Below are 26,969 nucleotides of genomic sequence, written 5' to 3' on the forward strand. Positions count from 1 at the left end.
TGTCATCCTCAAACAAATGCAAATCCCTTCTGTAGGGTTTCTTCTCCCCTTGATGCATGTAATTGCCTCTCCTTGGATGCTTTGTCCCCTTTCTCATTTGTCCAGTTCTTGTTAGATTCCACCAAGCCAAGTGCTTCTGGGAAGACAAGCCTCCCACCTGCTCATCACTCACTTCCTTTCTTTTGCCTTTGCCCCCACTCTGAAGGGGTTAGGTGCCCCTTCAGCTTTCTCAGTGTCCTCTACATAGCTCTGGCTTTAGAATTGCTTCCTATGCTGCTTCTTAGATTGAGTTCCTGAAAGACACTTCTCTGTGGATACCCAGAGCCCAGAACGGTGCCTGGAAAACAGTAGCTGTTTAATTTACTCCTGCTAAGTAAATCATAAAAATGAAAAGGTGACATGCTAGAATGAAAAAAGCACCACACTTTTCTTATAGATATTAGTGAGCTTCAACAGGTTACTTTACATCTGAACGTCATTTTGTTACCTTTAAGAAACATGTATAGAAGATATCCCACTTTCAAGATTGTTCTAAGGATTAGCAGTCGTATAAATCACATAGCACAGTGACTGGCATAGGTTGGACTTTCATACGTGGCATGATTATTGTTACTATCTTTACTGTTAGAAACATGCCAGAAAAAACATTTGTCAGGATAATTTGTTGAAAATAATTGTTGTAATTAGATTTACAAAGCACTGCTATTAGGGACATGAATGTGGAAGTAGTTTATTGAACAAACTGTTATTTACAGTTGTATTTTGTTATGATGGAATTCTTAAAATATGTCATTGTTTTTTGCATGAAACCTGGTTGGATGATAACGGTGATGCATGTGTCTGTAATCAGTTCCCTTATGTTACTTTATCAGCATTCTTTTATGTCTTGTCCTTAGTCTCTACTACATTTTTCTTTTTTTGCATTGTCAAGAATTGGAAAATGCACTTTTAAAAGCAAGTCTGTGCCAAGTATCCATTTTGTGATCTATTATTTATAGAAAAACATCAGAAATGCATCAATATTAAGAACCAAGTTTCTAAAGACATAGCATTTCACATTGCACTTTCTTTTGGCTTCTATTTCAATTATCTCACTTAGACTTCAATTTTGAAACATTAATCAAGGTCAAAATAGCACTTCTCTTTTGTGTGTTTGGTCACATTTGTCTTTCAGACGTAGACCTTTCGTTCTATGTAATTTCTTTCCCCTTATGCTAGTAATACATGTTCATTTTAGAAAATTTTAAAGTAAAAAATGCTGGGGTGTGTGTAAATAAAGAGAAAATCACAGGTGTAAGTTTTATCTAGCTTTGAGCAGGATTCCTGAGTATTGCTAAATGTAGGCCTTCAAGTCGTTTTGGTGAGGAAGCAGGTATCCTGCTAACCTACACAGGGCATGCAGCGTGAGTAAGAAAGAAAATTGTTGCATCAAGTCGCTGGGATTTTGGAGTTGTTAGTGTAGCGTACTCACTTTCTACCCCTACCTGTGACTCACCTGGGCATTCTCTCTTACAGTAGGTTCTGTCAATTACATGATAATCTAGACACTTTTTGATGCATGTATAAGCAAAAACCAAGACATTTTGCTTTAATGCCAAGAGAATTATGCTGTACTTGTTTTTATGTGACTTGATTTTATTATTTTTTTTTAAATATTTTGAAACATCTTTTCATCTCATTCTTTTTTTTTAATGTTTTTATTTATTTTTGAAGGAGAGAGAGAGAGCGAGCGAGCATGAGCGGGGGAGGGTCACGGAGAGAGGGAGACACAGAATCCGAAGCAGGCTCCAGGCTCTGAGATGTCAGCACAGAGCCCGACGCACAGCTCAAACCCACGAACCATGAGATCATGACCTAAGCCGAAGTCAGACGCTTAACCGACTGAGCCACCTAGGTGCCCCTCAGCTCATTCTTTTTAAAAACAGCTTTATTGAGCTCTACTTGACATAAAGTACATACTTAAATTATACAAGCCCATGTGTTTTGACCTATGTACATACCTGTGAAACAATTACACTTACAAAATGAACCTACCTATCACCTTCCAAAGTTTCTTTTGCCCTTTAGAAGTCTCTTGGTCCTGGGGTGTCTGGGTGGCTGAGTCAGTTAAGCATCTGACCTGATATCAGCTCAGGTCACGATCTCATGGTTCATGGGATTGAGCCTCAAGTCGCGCTCTGTGCTGGCACCACAGAGCCTGCTTACTATTCTTAGACAATCACTGATTTGTTTTCTGTCACTGATAATTGGTTTGCATTTTCTAGGATTTGATAAAAATGGAATCATTATTCATTTTAGGGGTAGGTATAGTCTAGCTTTCACTCAGCATAATTATTTTTCATTTATGGTTCATTATTTTTTTATTGCTAAGCAGTATTCTATTGTATGGATATACCTTAAATCACTTAACCAATAACCTCTTGAACGTTTGGGTTGTTTCCACTTTTTGACTATTACTAATAATGTTGCTATGAAGGTTCATGTATAGGACTTATTCGTGGGGGCTCCTGGGTGGCTCAGTTAAGCATCTGACTCTTGATTTTGGCTCAGGTCATGATCTCACAGTTGTGAGATCCAGCCCTGTGTCAGGCTCCGTCCACACTGGGTGTGGAGCCTGCTTAAGATTTTCTCTCTCCCTCTCTTTCTGCCTCTCCCCTGTTCCCTTGTTCTCTCCCTCCTACCCACCCCACCCCCCCCCTCAAAAACCAAACCAAACCAAACAAAAACACTTATTTCCCTTGGGTAAATACCCAGGAATGCAATGGATAGGAAATTCTTATTTTCCTAAGAGACTGTCAAACTATTTAAATTGGGTGTATTGTTGGGGAGCCTGGGTGGCTCAGTCGGTTAAGCGGCTGGCTTCGGCTCAGGTCACGATCTCGCGGTCCATGAGTTCGAGCCCTGCGTCGGGCTCTGTGCTGACAGCTCAGAGCCTGGAGCCTGTTTCAGATTCTGTGTCTCCCTCTCTCTGACCCTCCCTCGTTCATGCTCTGTCTCTCTCTGTCCCAAAAATAAACGTTAAAAAAAAAATAAATTGGGTGTATTGTTTACTGTTTTAACATTTCAACTAGCAGTGTTTGAGAGTTCTAGTTGCTCTACACATCCTCACCCACTTGGTATGATCAGTCTTAAAAGAAAAAAATTGCCTTTTGAATAATTTAAAATTTACAGAAGAGTTACAAAGACAGTATAGTAAGTCCCAGAGTTACAAAGATAGTACAAGTCCTCTATATCCGTTAGCCAGCTTTCCCTGGCTATTTGATACACTAAGTGAAATAAGTCAGAGAAAGACAGATACCATATGTTTTCACTCATATGTTTACCTTGAGAAACTTAACAGAAGAACATGGGGGAGGGGAAGGGGAAAAAAAGTTACAAACAGGCAAACCATAAGAGACTCTTAAATACAGAGAACAAACTGAGGGTTGATGGGGGGGTGGGTGTTGGGGAGAGGGGAAAGTGGGTGATGGGCATTAAGGAAGGCACTTGGGATGAGCACTGGGTGTTGTATGGAAGCCAATTTGACAATTATATAAAAAACTAAGAAATTCATATTGTCATGAAACTTTGAACAAAAACTAGAATTTATTCAGATTTCAGCAACTTCTCTACCAATGTCCTTTTTCTGTTCCAGGATCCAGCCCGGCACACCACGTTGCACTGAGTCACAGTGGTCTCCTCCAATCTGTAGCACTGTTTCAGTCTGCCTGTTTTTCCCATCCCTGCCACATTTTAAGAAGTCTCGGCAAATACTTCATAGAATGCCTCTCAAGCTGGGTCTATTGTATATTTTCTCATGATCAGAGTGGCATTATGGATTTGGGGAGAGCAGACAACAAAGTTCAAATCTCCTTGTACTCACATCATTACAAGGGGTAGCCCATATCAACATGTTTTATTATTGGTGATGTGAATTATGATCATTTGTTAAAGATAGTGTCTACAAGTTTTCTCTGCTGTAAGGTTAATTCTTTTCTTTTTCATATTTTATTCAGTAGAAATGAATTACTAATTCCATCACACGTTCAAGGGAGAGAGAGAAATTAAACTCCACCTCTTGGAGGAAAAAGTATCAAATAGTCTGAGGACATATGCTGAAATCACTACAGCAATTAATATATATTTGGGAGGATATTTTAAGGTTATGCAAATATCCTGTTTCTCCAAATGTTGCCCCCTGAATTTTCACATTCATCAGTGAATCTTGCCTGTGTCAGTTATTACAGTAGTATTTTAACAGGGATTTTCTATTTCCCTTGTCCCTTTTATGTTTATTATTTGGAATTCTGCAAGGAAGATTTGTCCCTTCTCTCATACCTTGTTTGTTTGTTTGTTTAATAACTTCTCATATCAGTGCACAATTTGGTAATCCCTAAGACCACCCTCTCTTCTGACATCAATTGCAAACTTGGGGGTCCTCAAGACAAACTTCAGGCTCAATAATTCACTCGAAGGACTCCCAGAATTCAGCAAAGCCATTTTGCTCAGTTTTATTATAGCAAATTAAAATCAGCCGAGGGAAAGAAGTGCATAGGACAGGCTCCAGGAGACACCAGGTGCAGAATTTCCAGTTACACTTTCCCAATGGAGTCATGCTGATAGCGTCTTCTTCCCCCAGTATTAACAACCAGAGAAGCGTGCCCAAACCTTGGTGTCCAGTTTTCTTGGGGCTGGCCACGTATGCTGTCTGGCCCAAAGTCCCTACGCCCAAAATCACGTTGTTAGCATAGATTATCTGGTACAGGCCAAGGCCTCCAGATAAATGAAGACATTCTCATTATTCAGGATACCCAAGGGTTAGAAGTTACTTCCTAGGAATTGGAGGCAAAAGCCAAAGCTCTCTACAGGCAAGGTTAATCCTTACTGAGAAATTAGTATCAAATTGTAGGTATTTATTTTGTTCTTTAGATTCGAATCCAATGCTATCATTATTTTTTTGCTCACATATTCCTTATTTAGCCATTGAGAGGTCTTTCAGGTTGGCTTCTGTGCCCTTTCAACATGCCTCATCGTTTCTTTAAAAAAATGCACTTTGCTACTTTTTGACATTGAAAGATACTCCAAGCATATCTAGAATTTTCCCTTCCCCAGCTATAGAAAAAGCCATTTCTTCAAAGAGCTCTGTTTCCTTTTACTGGAGAATGGCATTTAGAAAACAAGATCTGGGAGTTAAGTGTGTTCCTTACTACCAGGCTCCTTTACTGAGTAGAGCTTGTATACAAATACACACATGTGTATTATCTCATGTATACTAAACATTTTTATTTCATTATCTTTATATATATTAAAATAAACATGGGTTCACACTGATATCTCTGACTCTATTCCAGTACCGCATGGGTTCAGTTTAGCCTTTTCCCCTTGCTTACATGTCACTTCTCTCTTGTAACCTGGCTCTCATTATCTTAATTTGTTTACTTATTTGCTCCACCTTAGTATACATGGAAAATAGTTTCATAATTAACTGTGCCCCTGTGCAAAACAAAACTTATGAACTATAATACAGTGGTTTTTTGTACATTTGTTTAAAATAAATTTTTAAATTTATTTTAGAGGGAAAGCAGGGGACAGGGGCAGAGGAGGAGAGAGAGAGAATCTTAACAAAAGCAGGGCTTGATCACATGACCCAGGAATCATGACCTGAGCTGAAATAAAAGATGGTCAACCAACTGAGCCACCCAGGCGCTTTTGGTGCAGTTTTTCTTTTCTTCTTCCTTCTCTCCCCTCCCCTTCCCTCCTCCCCCCATTTTTTTGTCTTATATCACATAATCATGCCCATCATTTTCCACCTTCACAAAGGATTCCCTAATCACTCTTAGCTAGAATTCATCTTCCACTAAGCGTTCTTTTTTTTTAAATTTTATTTTGAGAGAGCAGGTGAGAGGGGGAGGGACACACACACGCACTCAAAGAGAGAGCGAGGGAGGGAGACAGAGAGAGAATCCCAAGCAGGCTCCTCCCTATCAGTGTAGCGCCCCACATAGGACTGGATCCCGCACTCTGGGATCATGACCTGAGCCGAAATGAAGTCAGAGGCTTAACTGACTGGGCCACCCAGGCCCCTATATAGTTCCTTACAGTATCTCGTGAAAGCAGGGGTTCCCAAAGTTGCTTAGAGCTTCCAGTCCAAGAGGGTGACATAGGAAGATTCTGAACTCACCTCCACTGGCACACCAAATTTATAGCTATTGTATTTATACCTGTTTATACCAAATGCACATCTGTTTATAGAGCAATTCCTCCTGAAGGAGAGCTTAGGGCTGACTGAACAGCTTCTGCACAACAAAAGATGGAGAAAAGAGCAAGGGAGAAGCCCCCGGGGCAAGGTGGTCCCAGTAATGAGGGGAACCCCATTTTCCATGTTGCAAACGCCGTAGGGACCGGCAGGACCGAGGGACGGGGAGCAGATTCTGTGGCCCTGGGGCTCAGAAGAAAAGCTGCGGTTTAAAGGCAACTAGGGTAGAAATGAATCAGCACTAGAACCCAGCCAAGCTGTGGCCGGAGGAGCTCGGACTCTGTCAGGGTTGGAGGGCTGCAGCCGTCTGGCTTTACTCTGGGTTTACGCGGGGTTACCTGGGTTTACGTTGGGTTTACGCTGGGTTTACGCTGGGTTTACGCTGGGTTTACGTTGGGTTTACGCTGGGTTTGCGCTCCCTCCGTCTTGATCTTGAGCGCAGCCGCGAGCACCTTCCAAGCCCTCCACCTCGCCCGGGCTTCAGAAGCCCCAGCCTTCCTGACCCCCAACCCCCACTCCTGCCTTGGGACATAGGACAAGCTTGCGGTATAAAAGAGCAACTGGTACAGGAAACATCCAGCCCTAGAACACTCCACCAAAGTGCGGGAGAGCGGCTAGAACCCTCTTCCGGTTGGAGGAGCCAGTGAGCACCACGGTTTGTGTTCCAAAGTTACTTGGGTAAGTTCCTTTTGCTTCCCACTCCTTCAGTGACGTCGTGCTGTTACAGGAGGGTGGGACAGAGGCTGGTCCTTGTCTCATGGAGTCCAAGAATGAATCTCGCAGACAACAGAGAGTGAGGAAAGCGATAGAGTTTATTGAAAGAAAGTATAAAACGCTCAAGAGTGAGAGGGGTCCCGACTGGGTAGCCGCTGAGGAATTTTGTCCCTGACTTTTAATTGGGACCTTATCAGAAAACTTGAGACTCCATGCATGGCACCTAGCCCAGGTGGCTCTGGAATACCTTCATCCTTTTCTTTTTTTTTTTTTTTTTTACCCCCCAAACCCACCGCTTCTTCAGCCTCCCACTTGCAGCTGCAGTCTGCCTCACCGAAGGTCCCCTATGTCTCCCTGCCTGATGTGAACCCTTTCCCTATTCAGTGTCACACATTTGTAATATAGTTGGATTTATTTGCCAGCCTGGATTTCATCTTGACATACTAGTTGAATTATTTTTAATTTCCATGCAGTAAAATTCACTCTTTGTAGTATAAAAATGTATGAATTTGACAAATGCATAGTCATGTATATACTAAACCACCAAAATACCACAGAGAAACCGTTGCATTACCCTCAAAATTCCCAGGTACAACCACTTTGGAGTCAACTCCTCTCCCTCCTTCAACACTCAAACACTCACTGATGTATTTCCATTCTTGTAGTTTTGCTTTTTCCAGGTTGTCATCTAAAGAAAATAACAGATGTAGCCTTTTAAGTTTGCCTTCTTTCAATTTCTTAAACGCATTTATGATTTGTCCTTTTTGTTAGGTGAATCAGTCGTTCATTCCTTTTTATTGCCAATTACTATTCCATTGTGTAGATGTTCCCTAGCTTTTTTATCCATTTGCCTGTTGAAGGACATTTTGATTGTTCTCAGTTTTTGGCGATTATGAATAAAGCTGCTGTAAACCCTTCTGTACAGGTTTTTATGTGAGCAGGTTTCAATTCATTTGGGTAAATGTATAGGAGTGGGAAGAAAAATTGTTTAACAAAGTGGTTGTACCATTTTTTTTTGTGTTACCACAGCACAATTGATTGAGAGTTTTTGCTCTATATCCAGGTCAGCATCTGTTATTGGTGGACTTTTTAAACGCCATACTAATAATTGTGTTGTAGTATCTCAGTGGCTTTAATTTGCATTCCCCTAATGACTAATGAAGTTCAGAGTCTTTTCATGTACTTATTTGCCGCCATATGTCTTCCATGGCAGTGTGTGTTCAAAACTTTTGCTCATTTTTCAATTAAGATGTTTGTTTCCTTTTTATTGAGTTTTGGTAGTTTTTTATATTATGAATATGAGTCTTTTATTAGATACTTTTTACATTTTAACAGTGTTTTTCTAAAGCAGAAGTTTTAAATTTTGAATTATTTTTAAAGCAATCATCACTTGGTGTTATATCAAAGAGTGTCATATAGTTGGAATCATATGGTATGTAGCCTTTTCAGATTGACTTCTTTCTCTTAGTAATATGTATTTAAGTTTCCTCCACATCTTTTCATGCCTTGATCGCTCATTTCTTTTTAGTGCCGAAGAAAATTCAGTTGTCTGTCTGTACCACTGCTTATCCATTCTTCTACTGAAAGCCCTCTTGGTTGCTTTCAGGTTTGGGGAATTATTAATAGGCTGCTGTAAACATCCAGGTACAGGTTTTTGTATGGATATACATTTTCAACTCCTTTAGGTAAATACCAAAGAGCACAATTAATGGATTGTATGGCAAGAATATATTTAGTTTTATAAGAAACTAAATTGGAAGGCAGTTAGGAAGTGGCTTCCAAAGTGGCTGTACCATGTGAGCATGAGAAGAATGTGACTCTGCTGTTGGATGAAGTTGTCTATAGATGTCAGTTACATCCAGTTGATTGATGGTGTTGTTGAGTTCAGCTATGACCTTACTGATTTTCTGCCTGCTAAATCTGTTCATGTCTGATAGCAAAAGTCTCCCACTATGATAATGGGTTCATCTGCTTCTCCTATTTCTATTAGTTTTTGCCTCATGTAGTTTGATGCTCTATTGTTAGGCACATACTCATTAAAGATTGTTATGGCTTCTTGCAGAACTGACCCCTTTATCACCATGTAATGCCTTTCATTATCCCCGATAACATTCCTTGCTTTGAAGTCTGCTTTGTCTGAAATAAATGTAGTTGCTCTTGCTTTCTTTTCGTTAGGATTAGCATGTTATATTTCTCTCCATCCATTCTTTGCACCTATGTATGTCTTTATATTTAAAGTGGGTTTCTTGGGGCGCCTGGGTGGCGCAGTCGGTTAAGCGTCCGACTTCAGCCAGGTCACGATCTCGCGGTCTGTGAGTTCGAGCCCCGCGTCAGGCTCTGGGCTGATGGCTCAGAGCCTGGAGCCTGTTTCCGATTCTGTGTCTCCCTCTCTCTCTGCCCTTCCCCCGTTCATGCTCTGTCTCTCTCTGTCCCAAAAATAAATAAAAAACATTGAAAAAAAAATTTTAAAGTGGGTTTCTTGTAGACAACATATAGCTAGGTCTTATCTTCTGATCCACTCTGACAATCTCTGTCTCTCCCCCCCCCCCCCATAATACCTTTATTGAAGTATTATTGACAAAGAAAAATTGTACATTTTTGGGGTGTACATGATGTTTTGATATACATGCACATTGTGAAATGGTTACCACATTTAAGCTAATTAATATATCCATTACCTCACATAGTTGCCTATTTCTGAGTGTGTGATGAGAACTACTCTTTTAGCACATTTCAGGTATAGAATACAGTATGATTAACTATAGTCACCATGCTGTACATTGGGTCTCCAGAACTTATTCATCTTAAAACTGGAAGTTTGCTCCCTTGACCAGCATATCCCCCTTCCCCCCACTCCCCAGCCCTTGGTAAACACCATTTCATTCTTTGTTACTATGAGTTAGACTTTTTTTAAAATATATATTCTACATATAAGTGAGATTATACAGTATCTGTCTTTCTGTGACTAGCTTAGCTTATTTCATTTAGCATAATGTTCTCCAGTTTCATCCAAATTTCCCATCACAAATGACAGGATTTCCTTCTGTTTCTAAGGCTGAATAATATTCCATTGTGTGTGTGTGTGTGTGTGTGTGTGTGTGTGTGTGTGATCACATTTTCTGTATTCATTCATCTGTTGACAAACATTTAAGTTCTTTGTATATCTTCACTACTATGATGATACTGTAATGAACATGGGAGTGCAAATAACTTTTTCAGATAGTGACTTTATTTACCTTGGATATATGCCCCAAAGTGGAATTGCTAGATCATATGATACTTTTATTTTTAATCTTTTGAGAGCCTTCATACTGTTTTCCAGAATGGCTGTACTAATTTATATTCTCACCAACAGTGTACAGGGTACTTTTCTTTCTATATCCTTGACAAAGCTTATGTTTTGACTTTCTGGTAATAGCTATGTATCCTAACCAGTGCAAAGTGATATCTCATTGAGGTTTTGATTTTCACTTCCCTGATTAGTGAGGTTGAACATCATTTCTTATACCCATTGACCATTGTATGTTTTCCTTGGAGAAATGTCTATTTAAATCCTTTACCCATTTTTAAATTGGTTTGCTTGTCTTTTTGCTATCAAGTTAAAAGAATTTCTTATATATTTTTGCAACTAATACCTCATATGATTTGCACATATTTTCTCTCATTCCGTAGGTTGCCTTTTCATCTTGTTTATTGGTTCATTTGCTGTGCGGAATTTTTTTAGTCTTAATAGCCCCACATATTTATTTTTCATTTGCTTCTTATGTAAATTCTCTGTCTTTTAAAGTCTTATTTATGTGATCTCTTTACCCCATATGGCACTCAAAATAATGACCTCAAGATCAAGAGTCACATGCTCTGCTGACTGAGCCAGCCAAGTGCCCCCAAATCTCTTTTAACTGTTTCATTTAGATCATGAAGTGTCAAAGTGATTATTCATATAGTTGGATTACTATCTTCCATATTCATTATTGTTTTCTATTTGTTGGCTTTGGGTTTTTTTGTTCCTATTTTCGTCTTCCATTTTTTTTCCTGCCTTTTGTGGTTTTAACTGACCATTTGATATGGTTTAATTTTCTTTTCTTTCTTAGCATATTAGTTATACTTCTTTCTTTTATTTTTTCTTTTTTACCCATTTCAGTGGTTGCCCTAGAGTTTGCAATATACATTTACAATGAATTCATGCTGCCATATATATATATATATATATATATATATATATATATATATATAAATATAATAAATACCATACTGCTTCACAGGTAGTGTGAATACCTTATAATAACAAAGTAATCCTGATTCCTCACTCCCATCCTTTGTATCACTGCTGTCATTCATTTCACTTATATATAATCATATGTATATACATAGTCATATATACATATCAAATACACACACAATCACACACACAGAGGATATATTAAAGTGTGTAAAATTGAGTATGTTGTTGCTGTTATTATTTTTAACAAACTCTTATCTGTTAGATCAATTAAAAATAAGAAAAATGTAAGTTTTTATTTTACCTCACTTATTTCTTCTCTGATGTTCTTCCTTTATGTACAGATGAGTATCTGACCTACATCATTTTCCTTCTGTCTAAATAACTTCTTTTAACATTTCTTGCAGGGCAGGTGTACTGGCAACAAAGTCTCTCAATTTTTGTTAGGCCAAGTCTTTACTTTAACTTTACATTTCAAGGATTATTTCACAGGGCACAGAGTTCTAGGTTGGTGGTTTTTTCTTTCTCAACAGCTTAAATATTTAGGTCTACTCTCTTTTTGCTTGCATGCTTTTCTGAGAAGTTGGGTGTATTTTTTGTCTTTGTTTATCTATAGATAAGGTGTTTTTCCCTCTGACATTTTCCTAGGGTTTTTCTTTATCTTTTTAATTCTGCTGTTTGAAAATGATGTGCCTTGGTGTATTTGTTTTGTTGTTGTTGAGTTTTTTTGTTTATTTTGGCATTTAGCCTTCTTGGTATTCTCTGAGCTTCCTGGAGAAGCTGATGTTGTCTGACATTAATTCAGAGGGAATCTTGCCATTATTGTTTCAAATATTTCTTCTGTTTCTTTCTTGCTTCTCCTTCTGATATTTCTATTACATATACTTTTTATAGTTGTCCTTGTATATACTATTTTGATTTTATTCAGTCTTTGTTTTCTTTGCTTTTTAGTTTTGGTGGTTTCTACTGGGATTTTTTTTTTTTTCTTTTGAGAGAGAGAGAGAGAGCATGAGCAGGGGAGAGGGAGAGAGAGAGAGAATTAATCTCAAGCAGGTTCCATGCTCAGTGCAGAGCCTGATGCAGGGCTCAGTCCCATGACCCTAGGATCACGATCTGAGCTCAGATCAGACCTTGATCTGAAATCAAGAGTCCGACTCAGTTGGTGACTGAGCCACCCAAATGCCCTGACTACTGAGATATTCTTGAGCTCAGAGATTCTTTCCTCAGCCATGTCCAGTGTACTAATAAACCTATCAAAGACATGCTTCATTTCTATTAGTGTTTTCAGTCTCCACCATTTCTTTTTGTTCTTTTTTAGAATTTCCATCATATCTACTTATATTGTCCATATATTCTTGCATCTTACATACTTTATGCATTAGAGCCTTTAGCATATTAATAGTAGTTGTTTTAAATTCTCAGTTTGATAGTTCTTTTTTTTAGTGTTTATTTATTTTGAGAGAGATGGAGAGAAAGAGAGAGAGGGAGGGCATGAGTGGGGGAGGGGCAGAGAGAGAGGGAAACCAAGAGAGAATCCCAAGCAGACTCCGTGCTGCCAGTGCAGAGCTGACACGGGGCTCCATCATATGAACCATGAGATCATGACCTGAGCCAAAACCGTGAGTCGGATGCTTAACCAACTGAGCCACCCAGGCACCACCTCAGTCTGATAGTTCTAATAGCTAGGTCATGTCTGATTTGATGCTTACATTATCTTCAAATTATGTTTTTTTTTCCTTTTAGTATGTCCTATAACTTTTCTTTGATAGCCAGACATGATGCACTGGGTAAAAGGAACTGCTCTAAATAGGCCTTTAGTAATGCAGTGGTAAGTGTGGGGGGAGGAAAAGCATCCTATAGTCTTAGGATTAAATTTGTCTTTCTTTTTGTTTTTTTAATGTTTATTTATTTTTGAGAGAAAGAGAGAGAGAGAGAGTTGGGGGAGGGGCACAGAGAGAGAGAGGCAGGCAAAGGATCTGAAGCAGGCTCTGTGCTGACAGCAGAGAACCTGATGTGGAGCTCAAACCCATGAGCACAAGAACACGACCTGAGCCGAAGTCAGATCTTAACCAACTGAGCCACCAGGAGCCCCAGAATTAGGTCTGCCTTTTAATGAGCCTGTGCCTTAGAACTGTGAACTTGTAAGTGTTTTTCAGTGTTTTTCCCCTCCCCCTTTTAGGTAGGGCAGGATGGCTACAGCTGACTGGAGTTGGGTATTTCCCTTTCCTCAGGTCAGTTGGGTTCTGATAATACCCCAGCAGATTAGTCTCTGGTTAACTAGTTTCTTTGACGACGGGCCTTGTTGAAAAGAACAGAGTGCTCTGATGTATTCAAAATGGTTCTTTTTTTCTCCTCCCTCTTCCAGAAGCACCAGGAAATTTTTGTCTTGATTTTTCACTGTGAACCTAGTTGAGCTCTTGTAGGTAAAACTCATAAAATGTGGGGGCCTCCCTATGACTGGGTCTCCCTGGAGTTTTTAGTTGTCAGGCTCTCTGAGCCTCCAACAGTTCATCAGTTAGAGTGTGGGTTTTCCTGGCCTGGTGCTGGATCCCACAGCTGTTTATGCCTTTTGAGTTTCTGCTTCTATAAATCATGACTCTCTGTACTCACACTGGTTCTTGATCTTGGGCGTAGACATGGTCTCACCCTCTCTTATAGACCTAAGAAGAGTTGTTGATTGATTTAGTTTTAAAATTTCCGTCTGTTCAGCCTTTTACTCATTAGGGCCAAGCAGTACCTTTCAAGTTCCTTACATGTGGGACTGGAAACCAGAAGTTTTAAGTTAAATGTACTTTGGATCTACTTGAGTAATCCTGGGTAATCTCTATTTTAAGGTCAGCTGATAAACAGCTTTAATTCTGTCTGCAACCTGAATTCCTCTTTGCCACGTAGCATATCATATTCACAGATTCTGAGGTTTCAGATGTGGATGGATGTCTTGGTGTCGTTATTCTGCTATCACACCCTGCTATCTCTCTCTCTCCCCCCTCCCCCTTTTGTTCTCTCACTTTAAGTCTGTTTTAAAGAAGATAAAATGTTGGGGAATACAGGGTTAGAGATCCCTCCTCCTCCTCCTGTTAAGGAGCTGTTGTTATTGCTGAATAATATTTCGAAAGACTGAGCTATGCCCATCCTTCCTTTCATCCAGCAGGTAGCTAGCTTTGTGTTCATTATCTCAGAGAAGGCATGTGGCAGAGTAGGAAACATGAATATTCTCCAAGTCTTTCTGAGTTTTGTTACTCAGAAGCTCAAGTCCTCAGGAAAACTTATGGTTTTTCGTCATAATAAGACTAACAAAGAAACATGAAAGGAGAGTGATTTTCTCTAAATTTCAGCTAGTGGCAGGAAACTAGGGGCTGGGGGGCACTGGAGGAGAGAGAGAGAAAGCGAGAGAGGGAGGGAGGGAGAGGGAGGAGAGAGTGAAAGAGAGAGAAAGAGAAAGAGAAGAATGAAAGGTTTGGGTTCCAAGCGCAGAGAAGACCATTTTCTGCTTCTAGACTGTACTATCATGAAGTGCACAAAATTTGGAGAGAATAGCTCCAAGTTGTGTCTAGGCAGATTGGACCTGTGCAGCCAAGCAAAAGATTTCCATGTTCCAAGAAGAACATAGAGGTAGCAGAGAATCTCCAATTCTAAAGGGGCCATAAACTTGGGAAAAATGTGCTAATCTCTTGCACTGATAAAGGATTATCTGAAAAACATATCCCTCCCATGTTTTGGTGTAGCAGAAGGCCCCAAGACTATAATACTACCCAGAGAAGGTGGGTGGTGGGAAGTTTATGAAGTACTAGGGTATTTTTTCTCTAACCTTGTGGAATAGGGAAGACCGGAGGCTGGCTCAGAATCAGAAATTAAGTTTTATTTAAAAAACAAAAACAAGAACAAATTCTGTTTCTTTAACACTTTGTTGAATGGCACTCATGCCTGGTGCTTTGTAGTTAATTTACTTGAAAGTCATTCATGCTGCGTTCGTAAATAAACTGCATGTTCAACTATGTTGAGGGAGAGTAAGAATAAGATTTATTTTTTATGTACATCTCTCTTAGAAATCCTGTGACAGATGAAACCTACTTAAAAATCTTCAACTGAAAAAAGTCCAAATGTGAATTATACTTTGTTAATCAGTTGGTTCTGACACATTCTGGTAAACAGTTATAGTCAGAAAGATTCAGTGAGGTTGTAATCTCAACCTGCTTAAAAAATTTTCCCCTCTAAAGTCTACTATTGTAAGTTGATAACATTTTTACACATTTCTTGCTTTCCTTTAAAAGAAATTCTCCAAAATTGCTTCTTGACAAGTAATGACAGCAGTTAAGACAAACAGCCTGAAATGATGTTGCTTCATTTTCAGTACTGTGTTCCAAAATGAAATTAGCGTTCTTTAGAATGAAGATTATTTCTTGAATTCTCAAATTTAACTGAAAGGAAATAGAAAACCTCTCACTCAATCTGAGCAGAGCGATTTGAGACTTGCATCATCATCCCTCAGTGCTAAGGAAGTAAGTCGCCGAAGAAGGAGCCCCTGGAGGAAAGTCCTTCTAAATGATACGTGTGATACCTGTTCATTACACATATCAAACTGACTGCTGTAAGAGGGGCCATGTAGAAACCACAAGGTCCTCCCTAGGAGGGACCATTCTTTTTCAGTTTAGATTACCAGAACGTGCCATGTGAGTGTTTTGAATGAATGACTGCCCAGGTTAACTGCCTGATGGACTGAATTGGACTGACTTATTTTGTATCACATGTATAGGAGAGTACCCAGCACATGGTTGGTACTCAGAAGACTTTTTAGGTTTCATGAAGGAAAAAACAAGTAAATAAATGAACTAAATATGGCAACTCATGATTCGTCAGTAAGGCCTGGTGTTTTGCTATCTTCACAGGGTATAAAGATTGCTCTATGATCGGTACAGCTGTTCATACCTGCACCAGCGGTGGCCGTGGGCTTGGCCAACTCTCCACCAGTTTACTGTGCTGTGGTCGTTGAGTGGCATAGAGAGGAAGGAACATCTGGGTTTGAGTGAGTAGAGTTTTATGCATTTCACCTAACCTCACAGAAACTGCCCTCTTGTTTGTGACGTGAGACCCACAATGCAAATTTAACAGGGTTTCTCTGGGGATTAACCAAAATCATACAAGGTTATGACATGCTCCGTAGATGTTAAATATTGTTGCTTATTGGGGAAAGACAAAGGTTCTGAGATTATGGCATGCTTATCTTTTTAGAAAAAAAGGTATGAAAGTCTCTACTGGTTGTGTTCTTAAAACTGATGTTTAATTAATTTGGATCCGTTGATTTATTTACTAGGTTATTCTTTTAGGGGTTACTGTTATGCAAATTCAGTAGAATTACATGTTCTTACAACCAAACTATCAGGCTCCCTTTATTTCTCTTAGGTATCACTTACTGAAAGTCATTTAGCTAGCTTCTTGAAAAGTTTAATAATTGGAAAAAAATGAATCATGGTTATCATCAAGATAGGTTAACCTAATTGCTTAGGGGACTTCAAACTAGTCTCCATTAGTAGCTTCTCTGTGTGTTTACTAAGACAATGAGAACAGTAAATTACAAAATAATGACAATACATTAAGGATGACATTAAAAATACATTTTGCATAAATATTTGAGATTGCAAACCTAAACGAAACATCATGATTGTGAGTTTAAAGAGCTAAGAAGAGTCAGTGTTAAAAAATTGGAAGTGTTGCTGGGAAGGTTAAGGTGACAGGTTATGTTCTAATGATCTTGGCACAAAGATTTTAGAATTAGGAGAGAATAAAGAGATAACCTTAAATCTAACTGCTGGTTTTTGTTTGTTTGTTTGTTTTGTTTTGTTTTTTTAGTAGATGGAAAGACTGAGACCAAGAGAGGTTAAGTGAAGGCTATCCATAGTTTAACAAGTGAAAGTAAATAAATATTTAACAGTGTTAATAAATATTGAGTCAGTGGTACAGGAAAAATATGAACTCCAGAGAGTAGGGACTAGAACCTATGGTACATATACTCTTGGTTTGTTACTTCATAAGTTGAATGAGTGAAAAAAGAAACAGATACTAATACTTGTTCCTGGTTAAGATTTTTTCCAATTACTTATTCACTGAAAGCAAGGTAATATTGTGGGAATCTGGCCATGAAAGTAAGAGCTTGAATAACCTTAGGCAAATCTTGTGGTCTTTAAAATTCTGGGTTTTTAAAAGAATTGGATGGTAGAAATAAATCATGTGTATTAACTACCTGTGATCACAAGGTATATACAAAATCATTTAGAAAAGAATAACTTAAATCCAAAATGTAATTTTTCCATTAATATCCCTCTACTTAATATTATTTTTAATGTTTATTTTTGAGAGAGAGAGAGCATGAGTTGGGGAGGGGCAGAGAGGGAGACAGAGGATCTCAAGTGGTCCCTGTGCTGACAGCAGAGAACCCGATGTGGGGCTCGAACCCACAAACCATGAGATCCTGACCTGAGCCAAAGTTGGATGCTCAACTGACCGAGCCACCCAGGCGCCCCAATAACACTCCAGTTATAAGGGTGCTCATTTATTGGGCCATGCGACCATGGCCTTAAAGGGATACATGTTGCGAGGCATCTCGATGTTTGGCCTTGTGATGAGTTAATGTGGTGGTGGTAGTGCTGGTCATGGCTGTCGGAGGCCCTTCTGCCCATAGCAGGCAGATCCCGATTGCTGGGGCACCTCTAGCATTTGCTCTCCCTGGGCTCCCCTCAGAAAACCTATACGGTGATCACTAATTTATAGTGATATTTCAGTGGCAACAAAGATGGAGAAGATCAGTCTCGCCTGAATAATTATAAGGAGGATTTGCTTTAAAACATACTGCCTTTGATACCTTGGTAGCAATAAACTCAAAATATTTTACTGTGTCCTTTTGCCTTTTACTAGAGTGGGTCTCAAGAGGAGGAGCTCTTGTCCTTTTCTGGAGCGGAGGACACTCCTGGGGAAAATGTAGGGTGTGGTCACAATGGCTGTGTGACCCTGTGTTTAGGTAGTACTACACCTCATAGGATGCCAGAAGGTCTCCTACAGGGAGGAATGGCCCCTCCCACAGTGTGCTGCACATCTTTCTCTGCAGAAGAGTGTCGTCATGGTCCTGAATCAAAGGCCCACGACTTGTCAGAGTTTCTGCTCTAGCGAGACAGTGTGCTTCAGTACACAGAGCATTTCTGTAATTACCACTGGTTTTGAAATGTAGATTGATGTCTTCCTAGCTGGGCAACCTTCAGCAAGATACTAAATGTCTTTAATGCTCTGTTTTCTCCTGTTTATAAAGTTGGGCTAATACTGCTGATTTTTCAGGGCTGTTGTAAGGGTTAAATGGCACGATGTGTATCTGAAGTGCTTAATGCACATAGGAGTGGCTCGATAAACGGTGGTTTGCTTCCTTCCATGAGGAGAGATGTGCAGTTATTCCACACAGAAGTCTTCTCTACAAAAAGATGGGGAAGTGAATCAACTGATTCTGTAAAACTGCAGAAGTTCGTACTGGGCCTCCTTGGTTCTTCCACGTCCGACTGGCTGAAATGCCAATGGCTGTTTTTAGGACAGTAAGGCAGGATCAAGGCCCCCTCATAAATTGAGGTGGATCACCTGGGTGTGTTTGACAGCAACCTGAAAGGGTCCCTCGCCCACACTTGCAGGCAGTGCCACAGCATATGTGGAGTTCCTGGGCCCCCCTTTTCTGGGGGTGCTGGTGTCAACCCAGTTGTAGGGAGGTTAGAGACCACAGCAAGTAAAGGAAGGTGCCCACAGCCAGGGATGGGCTGGGGGGCAGGGGAGAGGTGGGAGGGGAAGCGTGCACAGGCCAGTGAGGTCAGGAACCAGGCTGTCTTTTACTCACATGCCCTAGCCCAGGTGACGGTGAGGCCCATGTTCTGAAAAACTCCTGAAATCTGGACTAGTAGATGTCTATTGCAGAAGTAGAGTCTTTCACTGGGCTCAGAAAAATAACCCATGCTCCTTCAAATGGCTTTTAGTTGCCCCATGGGGATCTGGCCAGAGTGTACATCTTCCATATAGACTGTGCTTCATCCCCAGTGAAGGAATTTCTGTCCTTTGATCTGAAGGTTTGTTCTTGGTCCTTTGGCCTGTTTTATCCCCCTAAGATGCCATCTCTGCTCCCACTTCTGCCTTCACTGCTGTGTCAGGATACATCTTGACAACATTTTCTCAGGAAAGCCACACTCCTCTCTGGGTGTTCTTTCCATGTGCTCTTATTATATTGATTACTTAATCTAATAATCGTTTAGCTTTCATTATGTGGTGACTGTGTTTATTAGTCCCCCAACTAAGTACAAAAAGACTTTATTTCCTATTATATAATTTTATATTTGAGTTCCAATTCCATTGTGCTAGAGGAACAATTTAACCTCAGAACTTTCCCGGCCTTTTCTCCAGAACCCATCCCCACCCCAGGGTTAAGCCACAGTTCCAGGATATAAATCATGAGGAGGGGTGGGTGAGGTGGAGGTGGATGGCCATGTGGTCCTTGGCACTCAGTGCTCACAGGTTGTCTTCTAGAAGCTGACTGTCCCTTCCTGTATAATCCCTTCAAGACCAGCATCTCCCTGCTGCTCACACACTCTCCAGGGATACAGATTTCTTGCAAGTTAGAATTGGTCTTCTTGGCCTCAACATTCCACGCCTCTGACTCCCTCCCAGCATGGCTACGGAACGGGGCAAGAGTCTCTGCTTCCATCACCAAAGAACTTCCTCTCTATCTCTTTTCACTTAAGCCCAGGAGTCTCCCATCATTCTGGAGGGGAGGTCCTAATCCTCTTCCTTCAATATTTCTCCAACACTGTTTACACTTGGACTTTCTAATCCACCTTTTACTTCCTTAGCAAATTCTCTAAATTTTCTAAGATGCTCAAGCCTTTTGGAAAACAATCTTCCTCTGAGGCAATGAGCACACTGATGACTATCTTATTTGAAGGATGAATGAAAAAAAATACAGTGGGGAGGGAAGTCCTATAATATCCCAAACGTGACCCAACCACAGCTGTCTGCCACTCACTGCTGAACGAATGTAGGGGCATAAGCGTAAGTAAATATGAAATTAAAACATACCCTGTGTTTATCCAAATGATGTACCTAATCACACAATATTAAAATTACTTTTACTCCGGCATTTATTTTTGGGCTGCATGTGTCCCTTGTGACATTCTCCAGGATCCTTTAAATGTCCTGACACCAAGGGGTCCTGGGTGGCTCAGTTAGTTCGACTCTTGATTTCAGCTCAGGTCATGATCTCATGGTTGTGAGATGGAGCCCCATATCAAGCTCTTTGCTGGGTGTGGAGCCTGCTTAAAGATTCTCTCTCTCCCTCTCCTTTTTCCCCTCTCCCTAGTTTGTTCTCTCTTTCTCTTTCTCTCTCTCTCTCTCTCTCTCGAAAGAAAGAAAGAAAGAAAGAGAAAGAAAGTTCTGACACTGAATTTAACTATCTAGACAAAGCTTATATATCCAAATTGGAGTATGAAAAATAATGGAGTGGAGGGAGCCAACCAAAACTGTTCCTCCTTCTTGTCACCTAAAGGATATACGTAAGTTGATTTACCTTTTACCTTTTCTCTGAAAGATTCTCCCTGTTATAAATGAAAGTATGGAATAATTTCAACTTGTATTAGAGGAAAAGGGTGTGTTTATGTTTTTTTTTTTTTTTTTTTTTGCTATTATTACTTTACTGTTTTCCAGAAAGGAGAAAATCAACAGCAACGAATACTCTTGTGCATTGAAAAGTAGATCTCGTTTCTTCTTAAATCACACATTTTATTGTTTTTAACTATCGAGTTCAGTCTTGCAGCATATAAAGTTCTTTGGTGTTTTTTAACGAAAATATAACAATCTCTTAATGGCCTTCATCTGTCTGTTCGTTCATGCAGTCTTGCTCTGGCAGCTGTCTGAGGCAGAGCACTTCCTCGCGAGGCACTTGTGTCATGTTTCTGTGCATATTAATGAAACTCTACAACTTTCCTATTCTAACTTAAACACTTCGCTGCCACTTCAGCTGATTATGGCCTTGGATAATTGCCACAGTGAATCCCATATTTAGTGGAAACAAAATATATTGATGACAAACATGTTGCCTATCAAAAGCCAGAAAGATGGACCTGAATTCAGATTGTGCAGTAAAAACAAGTATGTAAACTCATTAGATAGACAAGATGTAAATTTACAGAGCATGGGGAGAATGATGAGGACAGCTTCAAATCTGAGGGAAGAGGCGGTGTCAGGCTTCATTATTGAAAAAGCTTGGCTAGAAAATAGATTTTTCAGGGCATGCTTGTGTAGAGGTGATATTAAATCACCTAATTCCCTGGGAGGTGGCAGAACGAGTGCCCGGTGACTGGTGGAGTAGCTAATGGGCCAGAACCACTGCAGTCATGCAGTGTTTGTGTTCCAGTCCTGCCTAATCAGAAGATTGAACCAATAATGTAAGGCAGAGGGTATTCTGAGGGGTAGGTGGCTGTCCAGTCTGTTCAGACTGCTAGAACACTATCAGTTCTGGAGGCTGGGAAGTCCAGGATCAAGGCACCCGCAGATCCAGTGTCTGGTAAGGGCCGGATTCCTGGTTCATAGGCAGCTCTCTTCTTGCTCTGACCTCCCTTTGTGGAAGCAGTGAGGGAGCTCTCTGTGTTCTCTTCTGTAGGGGTACTAATCCCATGCATGAGGTCTCTACCTTCATGATGTAATTACCTCCCAAAGGCCCTAATTCCAAATACTATCATATTGGGGATTAGATTTCAACATACGAATTTTGGAGGGATGCAAACATTCAGTTTATAGCACCAGGCTTACAGTTAAAAAAGAAAATTCAGTTTTCATATATTGTGCACCTAACCTCAGATAGATGCACACATGGGTGTCTTAGCTCAAAGCAAGCCCCAGGACTACAATGAGAGAGAGAGAGAGAGAGAGAGCGAGAGAGCGCGCGCACACGAGAGAAACAGAGAGAACACATAGGCTAACTCCTAAATGTCTTTGAAATCTTACCTGAAAAGTGATTTATGTGGTAGGCTAAATAATGACTCCCCAAAAGATACTCCGTCATAACTCTTGAAACCTGTGGATGTTACCTTACATGACAAAAACAGAACTTTGTGGATGTGATGAAGGTAAGGCTATTGAGATGGGGAGATTATCTTGGATTATCAGGGTGAGTGAAAAATGCCATCACATGCATCCTTATAAGACAGAGGCAGAAGGAGCTTTGACACAGACAGCAGAGGGGAAGGCACTGGGCTGTGGAAGGGGAGAATGGTGTGATGTGGCCACAAGCCAAGGATTGTGGCAGCCACCAGAAGCTGGAAGAAGCAAGGGAGGGGCTGTCTCCTAGAACCTCTAGATGGAGTATAGCTTTGCTAACACCTTGATTTCAGCTCAGTGAGACTGATTTCAGACTTCCAGATTCCAGACTGTGAGAGAATAAATTTTAGTTGTTACAAGCCATGCAGTCTGTAGTAATTTATTACAGCACCAATAGGAAATGAACCCAACTCTCTGACATCTTACTTGGGGTTGGGTGACTTCTACATGTTTGGCAGCACCAAGTACCTGGAGCATCAGGACCCTACTGGCCCTGCTGAGTAATGTCTTCTTTCAGGGTCTTTGGCCTGCTAAATGGAAGTTCTGTCAGTATGGGGAACCTACTAGTCTTACTCAATTTTGTAGCCCTAGAACCTAGCACCTGGTAGGTACTTACTAAACAATTGAGAAATATAAATTTATTGGCATCATGTTAACCTCCAGTATTTAAAAGTTGTCGTTTCAGTTTTCTGGAAGGTGTATGTGTGTCTTGTACTGATTGTAAAGGGCCAAATTCCAGAGTCCCCCAGACAAGTGGGAGCTTAAAAAGAAAAGAAAAAAGACCCTTTTGTTGGCAATTAGCCTATGTTTATGGAAGAACTGACATTTGGAAAATAATTTTATATTTAAAATTCTGAAGATACTGATAGGGTTCAGGACATATACTCCAAAATATGGCACCCTGGCATTTAAATATTTTAAGCTGAAGGAATTTGAGAAATGTCAGGTGCTGGAAGGCCTCTCTGATCTCTTTTTCCTTCAGGTGGGAGACCTTCCTGGGAGATGTGCCCTCCCTAAACCCACAGGGAAGGAGTATTCTTATCTCCAACATAGGGATGCTCAGAGGAATCCAAACAAGCAGGCCTTGCTGTTTCTCCCAGTTTATCATCTTTGGCTCATACCCTTTTGTCCTATCACACTTTCCTAGGACTTTCCACTCTTCATCAGACCTGGCATAGACGTACTCAGGTTACACTGCTTGCAAGACTTCCTTGTCAGATGAAACTTAATATTAAACACATGTATGCTTTTCTCTTGTTAATGGATCTTTGCTTAGAGAGCTCAGTGAGAATCTAGAAGGGTAGAAGGAAAAAGAACATTTTTTTTCTTCCCTTCAGGTAAAGTTCGAGTAGTAGAACTACACATCCTAGTATTATTGAAGTCTCTTATGTTTGGTTTTCTAACTGGTCTCCCTGTCTTATTTTACCTTCCATGTCCCGTCACCACAGAGGTAAAGTTTAAACTTGATAGAGGTGCAGTCACTCCAATTTTAGTTTCCTAACCTCATCTCCCACCACTCACTCACACATGAATGTCTCTGTGTGAACCTAAAAGAGTGTCTATCCCAAGGGCCCAGAATGTGGGGTTTTTTTTTGTTTTTGTTTTTGTTTTTATTTTGCTGCTCCTGATCTTTTTCACAAGTTACTTTCTCTACCTTCAGGGCTATTTTCTCTCATCTCTACCTACCCACACACCCTTTATCCTTCAAGGACCTGATCAAATGCCACTTCTTTGAAGCTTCCCGACTCCACTGTTGAATAATTTATCAGAAATCGGATAATGTTTAGCTTTATCATGTATTTTGATTTCACTAAATGGTGAGAGTCTTTTTGTGTTTGGATTCTATGTGTTCTCATCTAGAATAGAAATGAAGGTAGAAAGTTTGTTCTATTATGTTGCTAGAGATAGATATTCAACAAATATTGTATGATAAATTAGTAATACCTGGCAACTACTTGCATAATCTAAGATTATTTACTGAAGCCTCAGTAGCTAAATAAAGCATGTTCTATAGTAGTGTAGTTAGACTAAAAAGGTGAGTAGTTGATCGCCTAGGCTGCAGCCTCCACATTCTGATTCCATGAAATTTCCCTTAAAGGTTTTTTGTCTTCCTGAGTCCGACATTGAGCTCCCTTAATAAAATGCTTTTGTAACAAAATGATCATGTATAAGATAAAATAGCTCAGACTTTGGGAAATGTGCCTGTGTCTGGCTGTGTTTTCATATTAGTCTTATTGGTGCCCTAGGGTTCAGACTGCATTGTGCAGGGAGTGGATGTTATCACTATCAGGCATCATGGGCAGAGGTAAATCCTCAGACAGTGAGAGGTGGGCACTGCTGAGGGAAGGACTTCCGTACTTCTTGGGACTAGGAGTGTGTTAACCTGAAGAAGCCTCAAATGGTTTTAGGACTGGGATATTGTTGGTAGGGTTATACAGCTTTCCTACAGGGCTTAGTCAGCTTTCCTAACCCCACCCTCTGGTACTGATAGCCAGATTATGTCCCTGGCATTTCCTCTTTCTCTCCAATACTCATACAAGCACTCATTTAGTGGCCACATGATGAAATTTGAACCAGTAGGACAGAAGTAGAATTGATATGTGTAACTTCTAAGTACTTTGTCACTAAAAAAAAAAAAAAAAAAAAAAAAAAGCTGCTGTCCTTGGTCTTCGTTTCTCCCCTCTCCATAGGCTGCTATATTGATGTAGTGTTGACCCAGCTTCCATCAACGAAAAGCAATGCCCTAGGGTAATGCAGAGTGACAGATGGAAAAGACTTAAGCTCCTGAATGAACTCCTGTAGTTACTCTGCCATATTGACCTACTAGGCTGTTTTTTCATGCCTTTGTTTTTGCCATGTCATTTTTTATTATAGCTACTACAGAAATTGGTATTTAACATTACAAAAAGCCTTAAATATGTGGCATTGCCTTACGTGTTAGGCAGTGGATAATGAAAAAATAGAAATTGCAGATATTGGAAAGCTGATAAACTTTGTAATGTCAAGGCAACATTTGGTAAGATTGTCTTCTGCAATCAAGTGAAGACAAACCCCATGTCTATGTAATCATCAGTCCTAGAGAAAGCAGTTGGAAAGAGCGAGAATTTTTGTGTGTTGGTTGCTCTTTGCTGCTTTTCACAGGATATTGTAAGAAAGAAATGATACCAGGCAGGCACTGGCCAGTTTGTAGGAAAAACTGAAGTGTAATAGAATCCCAAGTACTTTGAGTCCCACTAAGGCAGAAAAGTGTTACTAAGAGTGTTCTTCATAGCCCTTGATACTCAACCAAACAAAGGGAGTTAGACCTAGCAACAAAGATTATATTAAGTCTGTTGTGTCAGGTGGCCTCAAGGGAATTGCCATTTAAGTGGGGGAGAGGGTGGTAGCTAAACGGAAGCCAGGAAATAAGCACACTGAAGAAATAATGCCCAGGAAAGAGTTCTGAGTGGTTACTGACACATTAAATCAGACCAGAATCAAATAGACCAGAAACCTATCATGTATTTGGGTAAATTTTATTGCCCAAAAGACCACAGGCCTGTGATACTTCAATCCTGGTGGGGCTCCTAAAATTGTACTGCTAAGAAGCAGTCTAAAAAGTACTGGGTATCCTCAAAGGAGTGCTCAAGAGAGAAATGTTTTTAAACTCAAATGTGATCATGGGGGACAGTAGACAAGGAAGAGCCACCCAGAGGAAAGACAGCGGGCTCAAGAGACGATGGACAAGGGAATTCCTCCCAGAAACCAGAACCAAGGTCTAACTATAGAAAATACTGCACGGCCAAGGCAAAGCCCTTTAATAATTACTGCTCAGCAAGACTCAATCATTGCTAAGGACCAGTGGCTGCTGTGTATTTTAATTCTTCTCTTTCTGAGAATAAGTTTCTATTGTGCACATCTTGTCTTATCCACCATTGTTTATTGAGGATGTTTTGGGTTCAGGGTTGGGTGAGACAGGGGATAGGGAAGAGAATGAACTGTAACTTGTCTATTAGAAGGGGCATCCATATCTGACAGAGGAGACTGCACATTGTGCAGCTATGATGCATTTAAGTTGGGTGCAGTAGCTGGATGGGACCTGGATCTCTTTTAGGGGAGGGGTGTACCTGTTCTGTGTGAAGGAAGAAAAGGGTCTCCATGGATATTTGGGTGATCAGAAAGGTGGGCTTTGGGAAACTGCCCCTTATCTCCCAGCTTTTTTTCCAGCTAGGTGTGGACATCAGACTAATCTCTGGCTAATAGAAAGTGAGCTGAAGTAGTGTGTACAACTTTGAGATACTTTGCAACTTAAAGACAAGCATGCTTCCCTGGATTTGGGCCTTTTCACTCTTCCCATAGGCTGCAGTGTGGATGTTGGAGCAAATCTAGCTGTAGCAGTGTGGATGAGGACAATCTCTTTGGGGATGAGGGAGCAACAATTAGAAAGAACCTGTGTGCCCAACCTGTGTAAGTCTCTCCAGCTTACTGGACTTACTACTCTTGAGAGAGAAACTTCTATCTTAATTAAGAGATTCTTTGTTATAGCAACTTAATCTTTATCCCTGCTAATATATACTTCCTCTTGCACGTCTCAGTAGTTTGCAAGCATAATGGAAACGATCAAGGTGAGATCCCCTTTATTCTTCCAAACCTTCCAAAATGTATCAAACATTAGTGAGAAGATATTACTTAAAATCTTGCATATGCTGGCTG

At 40.3% G+C, this 26,969-nt stretch overlaps 1 long non-coding RNA gene across 1 annotated transcript in view; it reads left to right on the top strand.

Moving 5' to 3' along the window:
- Positions 1-6,777: 6,777 nt before the first annotated feature.
- The window catches only part of LOC109503563, a 538,043-nt gene continuing 517,851 nt past the window's right edge, over positions 6,778-26,969 (top strand). Inside the window, exons 1-2 of the long non-coding RNA XR_006585236.1 lie at positions 6,778-6,913; positions 16,055-16,191. This is a non-coding gene — a long non-coding RNA (uncharacterized LOC109503563). The remainder of the gene's footprint in view (positions 6,914-16,054; positions 16,192-26,969) is intronic.

Source organism: Felis catus, chromosome C2, assembly GCF_018350175.1.
Source record: "Felis catus isolate Fca126 chromosome C2, F.catus_Fca126_mat1.0, whole genome shotgun sequence".
NCBI lineage: Eukaryota > Metazoa > Chordata > Mammalia > Carnivora > Felidae > Felis > Felis catus.